The sequence below is a fragment of the Magallana gigas genome, chromosome 1 (genome assembly GCF_963853765.1).
Source record: "Magallana gigas chromosome 1, xbMagGiga1.1, whole genome shotgun sequence".
Lineage (NCBI taxonomy): Eukaryota > Metazoa > Mollusca > Bivalvia > Ostreida > Ostreidae > Magallana > Magallana gigas.
Genome location: NC_088853.1, coordinates 26,295,610 through 26,318,824, shown reverse-complemented (window position 1 = coordinate 26,318,824; position 23,215 = coordinate 26,295,610). Strand labels below are relative to the sequence as shown.

The 23,215-nt window shown below is 35.1% G+C and overlaps 1 protein-coding gene and 1 long non-coding RNA gene across 3 annotated transcripts in view; both read right to left on the bottom strand.

The window, feature by feature from the left end:
* The window catches only part of LOC136273591 (CD209 antigen-like protein C), an 86,695-nt gene that overhangs the window by 2,493 nt on the left and 60,987 nt on the right, over positions 1 to 23,215 (bottom strand). The gene's annotated exons all lie outside the window — the stretch shown is intronic.
* Positions 11,433 to 22,522, bottom strand: LOC117686415 (uncharacterized). The gene is made up of 4 exons (XR_004599596.2): positions 22,212 to 22,522; positions 19,468 to 19,632; positions 14,317 to 14,763; positions 11,433 to 12,056 (listed from the first exon to the last, which is right to left on the bottom strand). It is a non-coding gene; the product is annotated as an uncharacterized lncRNA (long non-coding RNA).

Here is a 23,215-nt window from a genome sequence, read left to right as displayed (position 1 = left end):
ATAATTGATGCATCATGTTTCGAATTATCATAGAGAACTGTTGTTATGTTATTATTAACGTCTTTATCTGGTAAAATATTTAAATATGAAATAGATGACTCAGACTGAATCCGGCAAAGTATAAATTGATCTGACAACCTAGTGTCTGGCTAGAGAAAGAGAATAAAGAGACAGACGGACAAAAAGGTTTCATGCAAAGCAACTTGAAATCGTAATTCTTCCCCGTTATCTTTTCTCTGACAGCCCAGATACAATATATTAATCACGTACATTGTCGACTTACACTGCGACACAACAATGTTACTGCCACTGCCAAATTATTTCTTGATTCAACCTATTGATATGTTGTTAGCTTTTATTAAAGATTGATGAATATAAATTCACAAGTACAAGATAAATTACTACAACTGAAATAAATGATGAGTGACAACAAATGAATATACATGCATGTATCTCTGATTCACAAAAATGGGTGTATCTTATTCAAGATATTTAAATGATACGTATATAAGGTCAGATAATAAAAATAATACAAGAGAACGTGATAAAACGTATTAACTAGACCGCATATTTAGATGGGGATAGGAGTGGTATGACACCCCTTCCCCCGCTTTTTAAAAGAGAGAGAGAGAGGGGGGGGGGAGACCTTTCGATGCAATATTTAGCTACAGTGGCCAACGTTTCATCTTTTATCTTTCATGGTTCTTTTTGTCCTTAATTGAATTATAGCTTTTAATAGATGAATATTAAAATAATAACTTTCCTCCCTAACTACTAGTTACAATAAAAAATGTTTAATTTTCAATAATAAAAACAACAAGAGCAAAGCTCGTTGCTCGTTGGTAATGGAAGACCCTAATAAGCGTGCGCTATTTAAGAATTTGAAGAAAAAAATGGGACTATTCGTATAGAATCAAAATAAAATCAATGTAATCTTATCAAATACATACAGTACCGATCAGACCCAACCTTGCAAAAAGTAAACCCCAACTAAACCCTGGGTTTACTTTCTGGGTTTACTCTGGGTTTACTAGAGTGGAACCAGAGTAAACCCAGAGTAAACCCCAAGTAAACCCAGAGTGGACACAGAGAGTAAACCCCGATCAGAAGAATACCCCGAAAGCAGACGCTACATGTGTATTCGGAATATACAAGGGACAGGAATTACAGGCAGTAGGATGATAAGATAAAATACAGGTCTGCTTCACACTTAAGTGCGTATAGTTGACTCCAAAAGCAATTTTCGAGTAAACCCAAAGTAAACCCCGAGTAAACCCAAAGTAAACCCCGAGTGCACCCAAATTTTCAAAAAGTAAACCCAAAGAAAGTAAACCCGGGTTTAGTTGGGGTTTACTCTGGTGTTAGGTTGGGTCTGATCGGTACTGTATATAAGTCAGTGTAAAAAAGTACATGTACAATGTACATGTATTCTAGTTCATTGTTGTATCAATTAAAAATGTTTTTACACCGAAGAATTCAGACACGTAGCAGAAGGGAAGGGGGGGGGGGGGGGTATGGGGAACTGCCCCCCCCCCCTCCCACTTTTTCTCGCAGCAGACACATTTCTTAAGTTACATATATAAAATTGAATTAAAGTGGTGGGCCCCCCACCCCCATTTTTTGGGGTAGCATATAGAAATAAAAGAGAATATAAGGACATCAAGAGTGTAAATGAAGGTAAAGGAATACAAAGTACCGCCCCCCCCCCCCAAAAAAAAATAAAAAACCAAAAAAACTACGCAACCCACCCCCCCCCCCTCCCTCCAACGAATTAAGATTATCAAGATTTTGAGATTCGAGAATTTGCTTCTTTCTTTTTCTTGTCAAGGTTTTTTTGATGAGGAGAAATCTTAGTATAGATTATTCTTATGATAGCTTTGGTTTTTGCAAAGTTTGACATGATGGACTTAACTTTTTCCTAAGATATTTCTAAGCGTATAAACTTTCTTAAGAATAATCTTAGCCTGCCTGACGGTCTTTTTTACAATTGACGACTACATTTGTTATTTGTGTGCAATTCTTTTTCTGCGATCGTGGGGGCGATATAAGAGTGTGTCATCTTAGGCGTTTACTCAATATAAGGTATGAGAATATTTACAATTATTTTACGAAGAAGCTCTCGTAAACATTAAGGAAAGACAAGGATGATGTCTTGTGGACGATTGCTCGAACACCGTCAATTGTACATACGATGATCAATAACCAATGGTATGGAAATCACAGGGCTTCCTAAACCTAAGGTGGTATGGGACATCGGTCGATATTAATGTGGATTAAAGTACATTATGATTGAAATACTTTCACCGGTTTAGAATTTTTATATTTTAGAATACCTAACCAAAAATACCTTTAAAAATATTTTGAAAGGTAAAAATTGTAAAACCCACAGTGGGATTCGAACTCATGATTTATAGAATCATAGTAAACCCTCTAACTCACTGCGCTACGCTCTTAGATGACAAAATTGGTAGAGAAACTACTTATATAACTGCACTAAATTTTATTGTTTATTTCGATAAACAATACGTCACAACATGGAAGTGTCCCATACCACCTTAATTGAAAATGCCAAAGTGTCTTTAACATAGTACTGTACTCTTCCGGCACGGTCATCGCAGACCGATAAGGTAAAAGCAAAGAAATTATATTCACAGTACGAATAACGGCTTACGAATCTTATATTAGAATGTGTATTAATTACAGGTATAAATAAACAAATCTGTCGAATGTCGAATAGCCAGCACTAGTATTACATGCGCGGTTCCAGGGGGGGGGGGGGGTCGCCCACCCCCCCCCCCCCCCACCCCCCCAACCCGATCTTGAACCGCAAAGGCAAAGACTTCAGTGCGAAGTTGCGAAGGAGAAGGAGCGATAGTAGTATTGCTCCTTTGCCTTTGCAACTTCGCACTCTCGCCTTCGCATCTTCTCGCTTCGCCGTCGCATCTTCGCACTTTCGCGCCTTCGCCTTCGTACTTTCTCTTTCGACTCTTCGCACTCTACCATTTCGTCCCAGAGGCAAAAGTGTGAGGGTCGAAGTGGCCCCATCGGAACATCATAAAAAAAACCCACCTATTTAAACAAGCCGATAAAAAAACGTACGGTGTCGTGAGAAAAAAGGAACCATTCAATTTACTAGTTAAGATTCCAATTGAATTTAAACTGTTTGACAAAACAAGCTTACTTGTCTTATAATACGGATGCGAAGTGTGAAGCTATAAAATGAAAGTCTACAAATTAAAGTACGCATCCATTTAATATTTTTGAAACATATATTTCAACTTAAAAGCTTCACGTCGTCATTGATGGTCAATGGAGAAACTGGTCGCTAACCTCTTTATATTAATGTATTTAATAGAATGGTTTCGTTTTGGAGATGCGAAGGCGAAAATGCGAGGGTGCGAAGGCGAATAACCGAACTATTATAAGCGTATTATCGCTCTATCGCATCTTCGCAATTTCGCCTTCGCCTTTCAAGTTTGTGGAGCCCTCAATCGTGCGGATCCAGATTTTTTTTCTAGAAGAGTGTTGGGGGGGGGGGGCGAATGATGATTGTATTTGCCGCGGTTAGGAGGGGGGTCCGAGGCATATTCTTAGTAATTTTAATTTGCGAAATTAATAATATTGAAATTTCCAGAGCAAGGAATTCGATTGTCGTAAAATGAAATTCAATGTTACTGTGTTTGAACCACAGTATTGATTTAAGGTAAGAAGACAGCTGATAAGTGATAGAAATCTTGAAATCATTACCTTTTATAAGGAGAATATAATGATTAGACGTAGCCAACACTGGTAAACAAAAAAAACCCCTCATTACCCAGTAAAATATTAATGAACATCCATTGAAAGCACGTGCGCTTATTATGATTATATGCATGCGTACCAATAACAAATTCATCGGCAAGCCTCGGGTGAGTACGGTATCCATACCATCACTGATGGACCATCAGTGATGGTATGGATACCGTACTCACCCGAGGCTTGCCGATGAATTTGTTATTGGTACGCATGAGTGATGGTCAATGGAAAAACTGGTCGTTAACCTTTTTATATTAATGTATTTACTAGAATGGTTCGTTTTTTGGATTAACTAAAGACGGCTCAAGAAAATTTAATTGTAAATGTACATATACTATATAAACACGTGTGCACACTGTAGTATGTATGCTACAGTTAACCTGTGGTTGTACTTGATCTGTACACATGCAGTCAGAGGACCCTGTGTTTGTACTTGAGCTGTACACATGCAGTCCGAGGACCCTGTGTTTGTACTTGAGCTGTACACATGCAGTCCGAGGACCATGCATGTGTTTGAACTTGAGCTTTACACATGCAGTTTGTGTTTGTACTTGAATTGTATACATGCAGTCAGAGGACCCTGTGTTTGTACTTGAGCTGTATACACATGCAACCAGAAAAGAACTCGATGTTGAATGTATATACCATTTAGATAAGTATTCAAAGCTAATCTAATTTTATTTAAAATTGGTAAGTAGATAAAAACAACAATAAAAACGCGTTTTGGTACAAATTTACACATATTGCAGTAATAACACTACCAACTACCACCCACCACCAAAATATTTCAATAAATCTCATTTTATATAAATGCTGATTTCCTGGTGATCATGATAATTTGGTTAATTCCATATCAGGTTCTTTTTTTAAAGCCCAAAAAACGGTATTCGATGTGGCTACTTTGATCTTCGCATTTTCGCCTACAGGGCGTAGATCTATGCGAGAGTGCGAAGTTGTGAAGGCGAAAGTGCGAAGTTGCAAAGGCGAAGGAGTGAAGGTACGAAGATGCGACCGCGAAGCGCGAAGATGCGAAGGCGAAAGTGCGAGCTTGCAAACGCAAAGAAGCGAACTACTTTCGCTCCTTCGCACTTTCAAGTTTGTGGAGCTCTCTATCCTGCAGATCCAGATTTTGTTGTAGGAGAGGGTGGGGGGGGGGGGTCCCGAATGATTACTCTATTTGCCGCAGGGGGGGGGTCCGAGGCATATTCTTGGTTATTTTACTTTGTGAAATTATTAATATTGAAATTTCCAGAGGGGTGTTGGGGGGGGGGGGTCCCCATCAAAATCCGTGCATGAACAAGGAATTCGAATGTCGTATACTAAAATTCAATGCTACTGTGTTTGAACCACTGTATTGATTTAAGGTAAGCAGACAGCTGATAAGTGACAGGAATCTGGAAGTGCATATGTACACATTATGGCGAGCATTACCTATTATGTAGAGTACATAATGATTAGACGTAGCCAACACTGGTAAACACAAAAAAAAATCCAATGCCCCAATAAAATATTAATGAACATCCATAGTAAGCACATGTGCTTACTATGATAATATGCATGCGTACCAATATCAAATGTATCGGCAAACTTCGGGCGAGTACGGTATCCACGCCGTCATTGATGGTCAATGGCATATGGAGAAACTGGTCGCTAACCTCTTTATAAATGTATTTACTAGAATGCACACATCTGTAAACATGCAGTCAGAGGACCCTGTGTTTGTACTTGAGCTGTACACATGCAGTCCGAGGACCCTGTGTTTGTAATTGAGCTGTACACATGCAGTCCGAGGACCATGAATGTGTTTGTACTTGAGCTTTACACATGCAGTTTGTGTTTGTACTTGAATTGTATACATGCAGTCAGAGGACCCTGTGTTTGTACTTGAGCTGTATACACTTGCAACCAGAAAAGAACTCGATGTTGAATGTATAAAACCATTAAGATGGGTATTCAAAATTAATCTAATTTTATTTAAAATTGGTAAGCAGATAAAAACAACAATAAAAAAGCATTTTGGTACAAATTTATACATATTGCATTAATAACACTACCAACTTCCACCAACCACCAAAATATTTAAATAAATCTCATTTTATATAAATGCTGATTTCCTGGTGATCATGATAATTTGGTTAATTCCATATCAGGTTCTTTTTTCAAAGCCCCAAAAACGGTATTCGATGTGGCTACTTTGACCTTTGCATTTTCGCCTACAGGGCGTAGATCTATGCGAGAGTGCGAAGTTGTGAAGGCGAAAGTGCGAAGTTGCAAAGGCGAAGGAGTGAAGGTACGAAGATGCAACGGCGAAGCGCGAAGATGCGAAGTATGTGGAGCTCTCTATCCTGCAGATCCAGATTTTGTTGTAGGAGAGGGTGGGGGGTCCCGAATGATTTCTGTATTTGCCGCAGGGGGGGGGGGGTGTCCGAGGCATATTCTTGGTTATTTTACTTTGTGAAATTATTAATATTGAAATTTCCAGAGGGGTGTTGCGGGAGGGAGGGGGGTCTTCCCCATCAAAATCCGTGCATGAACAAGGAATTCGAATGTTGTATACTAAAATTGAATGTTACTGTGTTTGAACCACTGTATTGATTTAAGGTAAGCAGACAGCTGATAAGTGACAGGAATCTGGAAGTGCATATGTACACATTATGGCGAGCATTACCTATTATGTAGAGTACATAATGATTAGACGTAGCCAGCACTGGTAAACACAAAAAAAATCCAATGCCCCAATAAAATATTAATGAACATCCATAGTAAGCACATGTGCTTACTATGATAATATACATGCGCACCAATATCAAATGTATCGGCAAACCTCGGGCGAGTACGGTATCCACGCCGTCATTGATGGTCAATGGAGAAACTGGTCGCTAACCTCTTTATAAATGTATTTACTAGAATGGTTTCATTGTTGGGCCCTGTCACACCAGGCTGCGTCCCCACGGCGTTGTGAAATTCATGGAATCGCCGTATAATCGCAAGGAAAATTCAGAAAAAATGTACAGTTTTAATTGAAAATTTTACAACTGGAAAAGTCACGGCGTCCTGACGGCGACTTAGGCGGTCTTACGGAGCTCCCACGGCGTATAACTGCGTTTCCACGGAGTTCTACTTGGCGATTAACTGCGCTCTCGCTGAGTCTCCGCCGAGCGCTCATGACGTGGTAGGAGTTTTTACCGCGCGTCCACGGTGTGCTCTGTGCGCTGACTGCGCTCACAAGACGTTCTTTACTTCTTGGTAGGTTAATATTAATTTGTACAATTGTATGGGAAACAAATAAGAATTTACAACTAGTATATAAATGATTTAAAAATTGTTTTGATTTTATGATAAGGTACATTGTAATTGAAACATAGTTACTTCTAAACAATTTGTGAAGGACTAGGATTAAACTCTTAGTAGTCAGGTCTACAAAAAAGATCCGTTATTAGTTGTTAGAAAACATTGAAAAGATGTGAAAATATCAGAACCAAATGGCGTGAATTCCATCTACGTCCATCGATTGGTCTTAGAATATTAGCAAATGCTGCTTTTTACATAGTCATCTACATCCAGTTTGATAATTATTACATCGCTTGCTATTGTACAACAACCATTTTTCGAGTTTTCGTGGTCCTGATGACAACGCACTAGAAACGCCGTGGGAGCCCAGGATAAACGCAGAAAAAACGTCACGAGAGCGCTATGAACCAGCAACAGCTCTTTGGGGTCGCTGAGTGAACGCAGCCAAATGGAAAACAACTTGTTCAAACACTTTAGATGCGCAGTGAGAGCGCATTGAGAGCGCGATAGAGACGCAGTGAGATCACAAAGGACTCCGTGAGGTCTTAGTGCAAGAGCAATTAACTTATCACTGCGTCTACACTGCGATTAGCTGCGTTCCTTGAGCGCACCGACGGAGCTCTCGTGGCGCTGTTGGAGATCTTACGGCGCTGTCACGGCGACCTCACTACGCTTTTACGGCATGTTTAGAACGCCGAGCCACGGCGCGTATTTTGTGCATGTTCAAAGTGCGCGCCGTCGCATGGCGTTCTTAAATGATCAAGGCGATCCCACCGCGACGGACAAAGATGTAGTTATGTTGTTACAGTGCTGAAGAAGACTCTACTGCGTTTACCTTGGCGTTTTACATTATATAAGGACGCAGCGGGATTGCCGTGAGAACGCAGCTCCGGTGTGAAGACGGCTCAAGAAAATAAAATTGTAAATGTACATGTACTAAAAAAATACTTGTGCACAGTGTAGTTCGTATACTACAGTTAATCTGTGGTGATCAGTACACATGCAATCCGAGGACCCAGTGTTTGTACTTGATTTGTACACATGCAGTCCGAGGACTCTGTGTTTGTACTTGATCTGTACACATGCAGTCCGAGGACCCAGTGTTTGTACTTGATTTGTACACATGCAGTCCGAGGACTTTGTGTTTGTACTTGAATTGTATACATGCAGTCAGAGGACCCTGTGGTTGTATTTGATCTGTATATGTATATGCATTCAGAGACCCTGTATTTGTACAGTTACAATTTTCAGACCTACTGTGGTTTCATCAATATTCGTTGAATACCGATTTTCGTGGATTTCGTTGTTAAGTTGCTCCACAAAATTAAATGTTCATTGAAGTGCAATTTCTATTAACATTTTGTATTGATAGGTTCATTGGCCACGAATTTACGTATCCTTGAAACTGTGATTTTTACTATATCCACGAAAATTTATACCATTGAATATTAATAAAACCACAGCATATATTTACATTTTCCAGTGTCTTTGCTTGTGATAACACTACGTACCGATTTTGTACTATATAACCCATAATACAAATGACGCCAAATTGAGGCACCAGCGGGGTTTGCTTATTTATATTTATACAATGTATATTTAATCGTACGATGGCATAAAACTATATAAATATAAGTAATAAGGAATCATTCTTTTAATATTATGAGGTGATAATTTCGGTCGGGGCGTGATCAAATCTATCATAAAGCCCGTCGGGCTTTATTGGATTTGATCACGCCCCGACCAAAATTATCACCTCATAATACTCAAAGAATGATTCCAAGTTTAATAATATTCCTTATATAATTTCGAGAAAAAAAACTCCTAACTATTCGTAAGAAAATCAAAGGTGGAATAACACATCATAACAAAATGGCTGACCTCTGAACGAAAGGATATTTCGTTTTATTAAAAGGATTTTATCGACGGCAACATGTAAGTTATCCAATAGCCGAATAGATAACATGTCGGACTTAAGATGAAGATAAGTGTTAAATGTCCGTACATCACGAGTTCGAATCCTGCTGGGGCTTTTGTTGTTAACTTGCATGTACTTACCAAATTTTTTAGATATTCAATTTGTATCCATAAACTGTAAATATTTCGCTTATTTGACATATGTACAGTTTATTTATCATTATATCTTTCATAATCAAATAATTCACTGTTTATTTGAATGACTTTTTCCATGTGGGTTATTCGACCTTTTCTATGCTAAATTTTCTCATATTGGCAATCTTACATACTCGTTGAAAGTTTTCAATGCGTTCGTTAATGCTAAAATTCGTAGTTATCGCACAACCATTGTATATTTTCAAATATACATGCATGGTCTGGCAGATCGAGATTACAAATGAAAATTAGCTATAATACAAATACAATAATGAAATTACAGGCGTCGTTTAGATGAGTTATTGAATGGGCTTTCTTCTGCTATTACATGTACAGTATCATATTCGTACATGTACAGTACATGTACCTATTTCAACTCTACATTTAACTTCGGGTGTCCACGTTTTCTTTCGGGGGGTAGGGAGTAGGGGTACAACATACGTATGTTTAATATTCACAGAATCACTGAATATTTAACACTGAGAAAACTTTAGATCAGCTTGTCCTGTGGTTGTAAATATATGTACATTTTCAGTAAGGGGGAACCTGTTGTTGTACTTAATATGTATACATTCAGTCAAAGGACTCTGTCTTTCTACTTGATCTGTAAACATACAGTCAGAGGACCCTGTTGTTGTACTTGACCAGTCTGTACATTTGCTGTCAGAGGACCCTGTGTTTGTACTTGAGCTGTACACATGCTGTCAGAGGACCCTGTGTTTGTACTTGAGCTGTACACATGCTGTCAGAGGACCCTGTGTTTGTACTTGAGCTGTACACATGCTGTCAGAGGACCCTGTGTTTGTACTTGAGTTATATAAATGCAGTCAAAGGACCCTGTGCTTGTACTTGATCTGTAAACACATGCAATCAGAAGAGGACTCGATGTTTGCATATACATGCCATTTAGATGAATATTCAAATTACAATATATAATTAAGAAGGCTTAATAGTCAGCAAATTACCAATCGCATATACATGTACCTTAAAAGTTGGATATAATTATATTAGACAGAAGCCATGATGACTTTACATTGTTTATACAGTACCGATCAGACCCAACCTAACAGAAAATAAACCCCAACTAAACCCTGGGTTTACTAAAGTGGACCCAGAGTAAACCCAAGGAAACCCAGAGAGTAAACCCGGTCAGAGGTATACCTCTGAAAGCAGACGCTAAATGTGTATTCGAAATATACATAGGGCAGGAATTACAGACAGTAGGATAGTAAGATAAAAGACAGGTCTGCTTCACACTTCAGTGCTTAGTTGACCTCAAAAGCAATTTCCAAGTAAACCCAAAGTAACCCCAGAGTGGACCCAAATTTTCCAAAAGAAAACCCAGAGTAAACCCCAAAAGTTAACCCAGTGTTAGGTTGGTTCTGATCGATACTATAGAGCTCCTTCTAAAGAAGATTAATAGAGTCCAAAAATGGCCATGACCATCGAACCCTCTTAAATGTTCTCCCAAAATCCAACCCCTTAAGGCTATTTTTTATTAGTTGTTTTTCAAGACCTTTTTTTTGGTCTGTAGATCTGTAGACATTAAAGACACATTTTGATACAAAGGACTATATATGATAAGGGCCTAAAATGGCCCCCCTAAAATGAACATCATCATTTTACTATCATTCTTTGTTTTCTTAGTACAGATATGTATGTGATGTGTTTACATAATATTCATTTTGGTTCAAGTGCCCACAATTTAGAAATACGACATTGTAAAGACAACCTTTTCCCGCCATTTTTACATTTTTAGCGTAAAACAGCTCGTTTTCAAGCAGTTTTTCCTTCCAAAAACATAGAGTGCATTCTTGAACAAATAAAATATTTTAATCAGAGATGTATCTAGCCAAGACTAATAAGTGACAAAAAAATTTTCCATGTTCAAGCATGCGCTCTACATTTCCCATTCGTAAATAGATAGGAAAAATGTCAATTTTTGGCTGATTTTGATTGAATTATAGAAATGGCGTCACTTCTGATGTCATATACTGCAAGTGAGTGCAAATAAATCAAATAAATAGATGAACAATATATTTTATCTCAACTCTTCTAAAAAATTAGTTAACATTTTTTTGTACACGAAACGCTTAAAAAATGGCGAATTATGGGGGCCAAATTTAACTCTTATCATATATAGTTCTTTATACATATTGTAGTATTTTTTTAAATTTTGGTCAGTCGTTCTTGGAAAACAACTAATAAAAAAGTGGCCCAATATACAATGAAAATGAACCTTGTTATTAAATTACATGCTTTTATTCTCTGTAACAAATTCATTCTTAAACAAAATTTAAATGATTTCAAATAAATATATTTCAGACATGTTCATTTTTAGAAGCTAAATTAATTATGATAATTTCTATGTACATGTAGTACTGTGGAATCATTTTTATTTGTGGGGGTCAATGTCCTTTGGTTACCAAACTGTTCCTAGTTCATGGGGAGGTAATTTCTTCAGTAGCAAGTTCTATTTTATCAATAAATACTAAATATTTGCTTGTGTATACATTCAAGGGGATGTAAATTTGTGTGCAAGGGTTACTCACGAAAGCCATGAACATTGGTCCCCCACAACCACGATGATTCCACAATATAATATGTACTGACTACATACAAAAATAAACATTCACATGCAATTTTAAATTCAGCTTCGATAAAATTTCCCAAAATTAAATTAAGTTATATGTATGGACTGAAAACTTATCATTCCAATTTATCAAGCATGCAGTTATTATAAATTGCACGAAAGTGTTCAACTTCAAGTTGCATCTAGTATGGGCCATGGTGATTCTTTTCCATTTGTATTCCATTCTTATCTTTGGTATTATGTCCAACTCTTTTCTTGAGATTTCCTAAAAAGAAATATTACAAACATTTAAACATAGTATTTTTACATCAACTTTAAAACAATAACTAGTAACAAATACATGTAACTATTAAAAAATAAAATTCTAGTTTTAGTCAATGTACAAATAAAAGGCCTTGTAGGGGTAAACAAAGAAGAAGAGTATTTAACATTTGTACATGCAACTGAACTCAGGTTTTCAGTGTAATTTTGAGATTGGCTAAACATTGAGTATAATTGACACATTTTCTTACATGTAATTATATGTAAATACATGTAAGATCGAAGTATGTATACATACATGTAGTTGTATCCCAAACAGCAGAATTGTAGATGGTGAGATTATAAATTCAGGGATTCGGAAACTACCACAAAATAGGAAACCTGACAGATGTTATCTTTTTAATGAATTTACTGTAGATTCCTACATGTAATTAAACACAAGGAATTGATATTCGCGTAAAATGACACGAGAAGCACCCAAAGCGGATTTTAAAACCTCACTATTATTTTCTGAGAGTTTTGAACTATAAGAAATTAGGATAGAAGTTATTTTGCACTAGCTATTAAATACACAACTGCAAGATCATGGAATTACATGTAAGTACTCGCATAAAATAAGAGGGGTTTGCACTAATAAGAAATCAACGGTATATATTTGAAAATACCACTAGATACAAGGTTTATTTTGAAATATTTACCGACTAAAAAAATTTTCCGATACAAGTTTTTACCAGTATACAAAATATCAGTTCTAGAATCAAATTAAGAACAATATAAAAGAAAGAATATAGAATGGTATTATATTGTACATGTATGTAATTGTATCATATTTGATACACAATACTAGCGTTATGTATAATTTGATACAATATTGTATGATATCATGATATATACAATATCATATTGTATCATATTACTTTTTACAATATAATAAATAATATAATATTGTATCATATAAAACAATAGTGTATCATATCATACAATACTATATCATAGGAATCATGCTATATCATTTAACAGAAAACACATCCATCAAGCAGTTTGAGCGAGGTAAGAGCTTTTTTAAGCATCTTTGATAATGGAGATCAGGCTCTGAAGTTACCTCTGTGATTCATTTATATTATAGCTAAATCAACTATGCAAGCTATAACATGTATCTATAACTAAAACATGTGACCTGTTCCAAAAAATAAACTTCATCTCACATCTAAAACCTATGGCTCAGATTCAGCATTCAAACCTGTCAGGTGAATCAGCATCATAAGACACATCATCGATACAAATTTGGTGAAGTTAGGACCAGTAATAATTACAAAGATATATTTTTCAGCATCCTTGATAATAGAGATAAGGCTGCTTCCTCTGCGATACATTTATATCAATAGTTAAATCAACTATGCAAGCTATTATCTATAAAACATGTGATCTGTTCCAAAAACTAAACCTCATCCTGCATCTGAAACCTATATATATGGTTCAGATTCAGCATTTAAGGCTGTCAGGTGCATCAGTATCATAAGACCCATCATCCATATGATTTAAGTTTGGTGAAGTTAGGAGCAGTAATAACTAAGATAAAATCATCAGAGGGCACCTGATCCAAAAACTTTAACCAGCTATTAAAAATTAATCTCCTCCAGCATCCAAAACTAAGGCTCAGATTCAGCATTCAAGCCAGTCAGATGCATCAGTATTACATGTATAAGACACACCATCCATGCAAGTTTGGTGAAGTTAGAACCAGTAGTAACTTAGAAATGGCTAGCACCTGCACCAAAGACTTACACCTGCTCTACAAACCTTAACCTCATCCAGCATCTGAAACCTTAGTTATGGCTCAGATTCAGCATTCAAGCCTGTCTGGTGCATCAATGTAGCTCAGTGGTTAAACATTTTAAAGTACATGTATCTGCAGGCTTGTGAACTGCAGATTGTGACTTTTGTTCATATTTACTGAATTAGGTGATCAAAATTTTTAAATCATAATTTTTTATCAATTTTTCATCAAGTATATTACATATTTTTTTGCCCATTTGTCAATCTTAGACTAATATCAGGGGTAGAAACTTCTTAAATATACAACTTGCAAATAATTGCGTGTACCGAAAATGAACCTGTATGAATTTGCTACGTACTTTTTAGATTAAATCTTAATAAATTAATGTAACGTTACCAATTAAGCAAGCTAGCTACGGTAGCTACCTTGATCAATTTAACTAAAATGGCATATTAAACACGTTAAAATATATATATAAAATACGTACCTCATAAGTTGATGTCTAATCCAATATCAGTCGCATGTTGCCATATTATTGATAAATTGTTTCACACTATTGATGAATCTTGACACTGTATGATTCTTAAATCTGCATCAAATTTGCATCCTAATCAATGCATCTTTGTTATATATATTCAACTTTTTGAACACGTCTGAATATCATCCACACTTTTAACTGGTGAAATGGCTTTTTAGTTCTTTTATTGGAATCATTTTCTTGATCCTTCAGCATGTCATTTTTTTAGTCAGTTTCCTTAATTTAAAAAATCCACATCAACAAGAAAAGGTTGGTTACGAGGATTCCATGATACTCTGTCAATTATACTTCTTCCATCATCAGGTCATGATGAAATTCACCTCCCATCACACAGCTATAGATATGGTCCTATCGTCATATCCCCCAGAAAACAAATAGACTGGTCTGCTTATGTTCCTAAAAAATAAATTGAAAAGTGGTTTTTTTTAATACTCGGTATCTAAATAATAAAATTACAATATTACTTTATATGAATGATCTCCAACAAAAAGCAATATGTATAGGCAGTACTGTGAGTATGCCCTGGATCAAGTGTTTATATATTCATGTGTCATGCATCACAAGAATAAACATATGCTACTCATTAACTGTAAACTAGTTTCTTTGCTATCTGCCCATTGTGAAAAGTCATAGAAACCATTCACTGGCAGCATTTGATTTCCCTCATTTTTAATCTCAGAACACCTCTGTTGTAAACCCAGTTGCTATGTTAAATTCAAAGTCTGATGATTGACTCTAATTTGTTTACCATCAAGAAAATCTGCATCACCGACAAATAAAGTTTTCTTTGGTACAATGTATAACAAGATATCTACAGTATTTACCGACTATATTCAGACAATAGCGAGTTAATATTGTCCCCCTTGACAGAAATTATTTCCCATGGCTTCACCTCAGGATATGGATATGGATATAGTTACTGTCTCAAGAGACAATAAACTTTTTTACCTTAATTTTCATTGCAAGTAAATGCAGTCACACTTCGTTATCTCTAACTAGATGGGACTGTTTAAAAACTTTGAGATATCCGAGTATTCGAGATATCAAGGGTAACACACTTAAAAAAATAAGTGGTTGTGATTTACAAATCACTTCGACATATCCATAATTGTATTTGAGATATCAGTGTTCGAGATATCGAAGTTCAACTGTAGGTATATTTTATCTAAACGATTTATTGCTTTCTTTGGTGCTTCATTCTGGCTATGAAGGTATCTAGCGTTGCAGAAAAAAAAATACATGCTAAGGCAAGTTGTGTTTTTTTTCAGCAATGCTAGGCTGTGTTATAACTTTCACACAGTACCTGCAACATATTTTTTTACAATCTTATCTTGTCTTATCCTATCCTGTACAGTTTATCAATCCTACTGTATCGTTCGTATATATAACCTTCTATCGTGCGTTAATCCTATCCTATCATGTGTTAATCTTATCAGGTTTATATATTGTTCAATTCTGACAGTTTTTCCATTTATCCGATCGTGTTAAACCTTTGGTACCATTTTACATGCAAGTACTTTACTTTGAAGTTACAAGTCGTTCAGTGCGCGCTATATGATAAGTTATCAAACAATTAATATACAATATACAATCCAGCCTTATATCATACTAATTTCTAAATTCTTTAGACTAAAATTAAATAAAATATTACATGTAAATCACATTTTAAGCAATGGAAATGAAAGATTAATGTTAGCAATCAAAATTCTTAGGAACAAGGTAACATATTTACCTATAGGTTGAATATATTAAATCGTACGCAGTGTATAACTGATCAGTAAGCATTAACTTGTATGTAATACAATTCGATCGTTATTTGATGCATTCTTTTTACAAAAAGAAGGTATTTATAAACGATTTTATACTTATTTAAAACAAGAGTTTCATTTTAAGGTTCTAAGATCGTCAGCCTCAAAGTATTTTTTTCATATCATAACAATGATATTTTTCTATCAACCTTTATAAATGAAATAAAATGAATTTTTAGATGGTGTCCATGCATTTTACAAATTATTGCAAATTTGCCTAGTATGATGGATATAATAAAATAAAGAAAAAAGTTGAGCTCAAAAAAAAGTACTGGTGCATCAGTGGCTCTAACTCTTTACCAAACATGCATGTACATGTATATTAGTGGGAGTGCTCCGTGGATCCACTACGCCATGAAGCATTTAGTTGTGTGACTAATGGTTATACTAGCCCACTAGTAGAATACTAATTAACATTGTGTGTAAAAAAAGTCAGATTTATGGTACAAATAAAAGAAATCCGGATAATTAAGAGTTATCGAACATATTGCTGAGGATCGGACTAGGTTGTTTACTTAAATAAACCTTCTATTTTCCATGTGATTTGATGTCGATATGAGATATGTTTGCGGTGATTGGCTGGGGTGTTTGGTAATGAAAACAATGTTACCAATATTGATAAATTATTGATCATTTAAGCTCATATTTTTCCTTAATAAATTTTAACTTGTTATGTTTGTATATTCTATAAATGACGCAGCTAGGATTAACAACTCAATAAATGTAAATAAAATTCTGTACAGTAATTATAAGGTATATTGTAAAGAGAATTTGAAGCAATTATGAACATCATTAATTTTATCTTTTCCTATCATGAATCAATCCAATCGTATCATGCGAGTATATAGCTGTTCTACCGTGCGTTATAATCCTATTCAGAATCTATTATGCGTGAATACTATCCGTCTGTTAATCTTGTAAAAAATAACGTTGCGGGTATTGTATCCACATGACTCAGCACCAAAGAAAACATTTAATTGTTTAGAAATAGCATCCAAACTGAGATCATCTGATTTGATATCGGACATGATATACTGTTTAAATCACATGAACGTCTTATATAATTACGTACCTTTTTTGTAATCATTTTATATTTATTTTAATGATTCCTTTACAATATCTGCACAAAATACAGTGTTAGATGAAAAATGAGTAACACAGAAAAATGAAAATACCAAATGCTAGTTATAACTATGGAATTTTTATAATAACAAATAGAATTTAAAGACCTTTATTACTATCAGTAGTATAAATTGGATAATTTAATCCTGAAACAAGGTTACCTTTTTAAATAGCTAAGAAAGTCAGCCAGCGGAATTTTTATTTTTTAGGTCCAAAGAGAATACACAATCTATTAAAATACAATTAAGATAAATAGTTTCCAGAACAATAATAATATGCGGGTTCACTTTTAGTTTGCACCTTTATTTTTATATGGCTGTACATGTAGGTGAGGAGATAAGCGTGTAGTGGTGAAAATGCAATGTATGACTGCGCACCTACTTAATGCTTAAAGTTGTCACATTGCAAACATAGCTCTATGAATTTCATGGTCTCGTCGCAAACCACTACCAATATATTTACTTTCCAATCTCACTAAGAGGTCGGGAAGATATACGGTACACGGAGTCTGGACTGTGGCTGCAGACAATTCCCATTGGCAGTCTTCCGATGCGCAATTTGACCTAGAAACTGACCAGTTTCATAACTTCTTCGAATTTCTCTAACACGAACTGTCTATATAATTCCTTCACAGAATACCAATTTACGCAAGCGCAATTGAAGTTTCATCCTAACTTAATTAGTCAGCCCGCGGGCTGACTAATAATAACAATTGGGTCATTGACTAAGATAATTTAAATATCTCTCTCTTCTCTCTCTCTCTGCTGCTACCCTCCCAAACAGGCTCTATATAATGTTCATTTATCATTTTATAGGGATCAAGTCATTTGCCATTATAAAAATCTTTAGTTACAGTTGTATCATATAAACCTTTCAGCTAGGTACAATTAGTTCGCCAATTTATTTGTTACCAATGAAACAAGATTTTATATAAAAAGGTTGAAATAAGGAATGCTATATAGGTATATAAATGTATATATGTCAGAAGTGTTAAGTATGGACAACATCATTAGACAATGTTGCTTTAGAATATGTTTACTTTCTTTAATTAAACAAATGATATTGGAATTTCATTTTTTCTGCATTGGATACTCGAGTGACCAGTTGAGTGTGTTACAAGTAAATACAGCTTTAATAGCTCATAAGTTTGTTTTAAAAAAGAAACTTTATATGTTTTGGGCTGCTCATTCATCTTTGTGGAATTTATTAGGTAATATACATTCAACATGATTCAAATATAAATTTTGTATTTTCATTCAATTACTGAATAATTATTTTTTTTAAAACAATGATAATACCAGTTATGTAAAAAATTAATATGTGATGGAAGATATCAAAGATGACGTAAATTGCTAGTAAACAGAAATCCACGGACCTGGACCTGGCCAGATCACGCTCAGACGATCACTGCAATCAAACTTCATGGGTGCGATTGCTTCAAACTTGATTGACAAGCAGCATTATTTTGAAGTTTGTACAGGTAAAAAAGGGAGCGTTTGTAAAATGTTCGGCCTTTAAGTGACCAGCCGACTGAGTCTAGTGAGCAGCTGACATAATTAATCATTGACTCTTGCCAAGAAGGAAAATCTGACAGTATTTTAAAACAAGTACTGGCGTGCGACCAGTTCTCGTCGAGTACCATTTCTCGCCAGTACATTGTGACGTCATTTTTCGTCTATAATTTTATGTGTTGATAAAATGACGTCACAATGTACTGGCGAGAAATCGTACTCGGTGAGAACTGGTCACACGCCAGTATATGTTTAAATTGCCTCACCCATGTTCAACAGCTGTTCAACATGTTCAAAGCATAAAAAATCATGTTTTATACACAGATATCTTCTATCAAATATGATTTAGGTCTAAAATATTAAGCCTTGAGGTTGAGATATGCTAACCTGTTAATGGATAAAGTTAAATCATGATTGGAAAATGTTTAAATTCATTCTGTTTACCGGTATTTCACATTTACCAAAACCTGCAATTACATTACTCATAGATCATGCATGTGTAGAAGTTCGTCTTGCACAGTTCAACATCGAATATATCATATTAACTGTTATTCCCTAGTAAAAAATGCAGGAACTTGAACAGCTGATTAACATATATCATAGTATCAAGTATGTGTAACAGCTGAATATTGTAATCTGACCGAGTCTGACCTACTTACGTTGCGAATCAATGTAAACATGGCACCCGTCCTCCATCCCTAAATAATACACGAAAGTTCTTCATGATTTTCACTTTTAAAATAACCAGAATCCACAGTAAGCTGTAACTTGTGATGCTATGGTCAACTGAGAGTTTTCTCTCCCGCTGGACAGTGGCGGCGTTTCTGACGAAAAAAAAATTAATTCGTACTAGGGATGTTTCCGATATGTAAACAAACATGGGGATTGATATAATAATCAACTCGCCATTATTTCACAATATAAATCTTGACATTTACATAGATGTAAATCTTTTACTTAATAGCATTATGTTAAAACGAATGTTTGTTAAAAGATTCGCGAAAATTCGGGCTGACAAACTATCGAGCCATGCACGTACCCCGCATTTTTCCACAATCAGGGGTGTAAGAGAATTTTTTTTTTGTGCAGTGGGAGTAAAAGAGTAAAATTCAATTAAAATGACGAAATTTCCAGAGGTAGAGGGGGGACCCCTGATTCACTGTAGATCCGCGACGCACATGAATGATAGCCACAGTTTACAACTACAATAGGCTAAATTTTAAATAAATAAATGAATATAAATATATCTACATGTATTAAAAAAATATTGTGAAATTAGTTTGTGAAATTAGTAAATTAAACGGTTCCGTTTTCTAAACATTCCCATGATGCATTTTGGTTTGTGTTTTCATTTGCCCAAAAAGAAATTATTATTTTTACTTTGAATATTTCTAACTTTGAAAGGAGACCGATTCTGTTGGTGTAAATAGAAGAAAGTGCATAACTTTCCAAGATAATTGGTTTGTACGGAAAATTATTTGATACTGTAAAAACCAAAAAATTGGACAAAGCAGCTTTAAGGATTCTAAATGACCAATATTTCTTTAAGGTGCGTTAGAATTCATGATACTAACTAAAGTTTAAAAAAGCACATGTTTTTCACTATAATTGATAAATTCTATAGTTTCTGAAAACAAATAAATATTAATGCCTTTATATTAATTATTTATGATATTAAAATAAATGAACATGTTTGTATATTCTTTTCTGGTATAATATCAGTCACAGTATGATAGTGTTTTATTATTTATTTATTCAGGGGGGAGGGGCAGGAGGGTTTATGTGAGAACTTTTGTTAAATAATCCAGTTAATATTCTGTTTCTAACTCTGTTTTATCTTTGCTGTTTCGTTTTAACACAAATTAACAGTTATCAGGGTTTGATACATTAGAATTTGTTTAAAAAATAATTACATTTTGAACTCGGCGTTTAATATGTAACCGAAATCATGGCTTGATATATGTTTATATAACTAGGATTTGTGAGCTCTCTATCACTTTATAATCCGACGAATGAATCAATTTTTTGCTGGCTATGACAACTCCTCAAAGTAGTATTCTAAACATCAAAATATGAAAATATTTGGCTAATGTAATGACCATGCCCTTCAAACAGCACATTTTCTCTCGTTTTGTAACTGAAATTATGGAATTAGTGTTTTGTAATTAAAAAAATAAAGAAATACTTTGTATGGTATATACTAATCTAATCGAATAAAGAATTTGAACTGGATAAAAAGATTTTAAACGATAGACTAAGCACAATGAAACTATAGATCAATATAATCATAGAGAGTATACATGTAGGTTTCAAAACATTTCATTTGGATTTGTTTACGTTCGCGGGGGTGTTAAGGAAGCATATGGGCAATTTAGCGTCTTATTTTGACTGTTATATTCAAAATCGTGAAATTTAATAATTATTTTAAATAAGATCAAACACTTAGTATTATCCTTATAATAGATGTCAGTACAATAAAATCGGGTTGTACATAACTGCCACATTGGTGCATTATCACGTGACAACTATAAATAGCTTACGTATATTCCTTAACATAAAATGAGATAGAACAACACTACCCCGCGGTATTAAAAATAATATAAACATAACAAGTGAAAGCAAAACATCTTAGTTTAATCAAAACCCCTGCTAGAATTCTATGTTCTTCCTTATTAAAAAGTTATTTAATATCCGGTTCTCGAAAAACCTTCCCAACTTTTTTATAGTTTGCACAGAAAACGGCAAATTGCATCAAAACAACACACAACACACAACATGGGATTCTAGCAGCTATTTTCAATTTAAGCATTGATCAAACTAACGATACGTATAAAATTTCAAGTTCAAAATATACGGGGTAGTGTTGTTCTAGTCGGATTTTTATATCGTAAACAACGACAGAGGAAAGCCTGGCCGAGAAATAAAAGCAAATTTACATACCTTTTAGCGAATAATTGATAAAACTAACATCTCCCCAAGTATTCTTATGTTCAATTCTCAATAAATCACACCACAATACTTTATTAGAGTTCTTAGATTAGCTATATTTTGAATATGTTTTCCGATCAAATTCACACGACATTCAACTTTTAGTCATGACGTCATCAATGTGTAAATCTACGTAATACAAACTATTTTCTGGAAAAAAATTGTCTTCAGTATTTTTTATTTGTTTTTGATCTCCGTTTCGTTGCTTAGATATTTGAATATGTACATAAATACTAAGATTTGTGATTTCACGGAATTACGTGTAACTCAGATTCCATATGCTTCCTTAACACCTTCGCGTTTGAATTACAACTAAACATGTATAAGAATATTCTAACTATTGTTAATTATCACTTTCGCTTCTTAAACCATTGATAAAACAATCTGTATTTAATAAAATATTGTAAATACTTACTACGACCTCCAGAGATCTTGATTGATCATCACTTCCGCCGCCGAGATGCGCGCGCATCGAAAACAACAAGTGTGTGTTATGGCGTCCGATAAAACTGTGTGACCGGGAAACGCACATTCACATTTTACCGACCTTCTGAGGACTTTCACCAAATTTCACCACATGATATATTTCGTCATTTTGAGTTGATTGGGACAGAATCTTTCCGAGGACCCGAAAAAAGTCCTCGGGAGAAATTTACGTCCTCGGAGTAAAGGTGTTTTTATACACTCGCGTCCTCGGAGCATCGGTGAAACCAACACACACACACACACACACACACACACACACACACATGCATTACCGACCATTCGAGGACTATGACACCCCACCTTCCTCCGAGGACCATACTTTCTAATTGTGCTATTGTTTCAAGATTCGGTACTTTAATAGGATATGGCTCTAGTTACACGATGGGGGGTTGCAGTATGCAGTATTTAGGTAATTAAAGCATGGTATTTTCACTATGCTTTAGAGGACGTTCCGGTTTCGTGAGAGTACGTTGTGTTAACTTGAGAGGACGCTGTGTTAACCTTGAGAGGACGTTGTGTTAACTTGAGAGGACGATGTGTTAGCTTTGAGAGGACGGTGTGTTAGCCTTGAGAGGACGTTGTGTTAACTTGGAAGGACGGTGTGTTAGCCATGAGAGGACGATGTGTTAGCCATGAGAGGACGGTGTGTGTTTTAACCATGAGAGGACGTTGTATTTATCTCCCACAAGCAATCAAAGTTTTTACTTTTGATCAATCTTACTATGTACTGTAAAAACGTGCAACATGTGTTCGCATTGATTTATTATTTTTCATGCACAATCGGGAGGTGGTATCAAAATGCGTAGGTAATATCCTGAAGTAGAAGGCACTTTTATTATTTCCTGAGAATTTTTTTTTATAAAGATTGAATATACCTTAAAATGAACTAAACATATGAATGTAATTAACCAATCATGGAAAACATAAGCTATG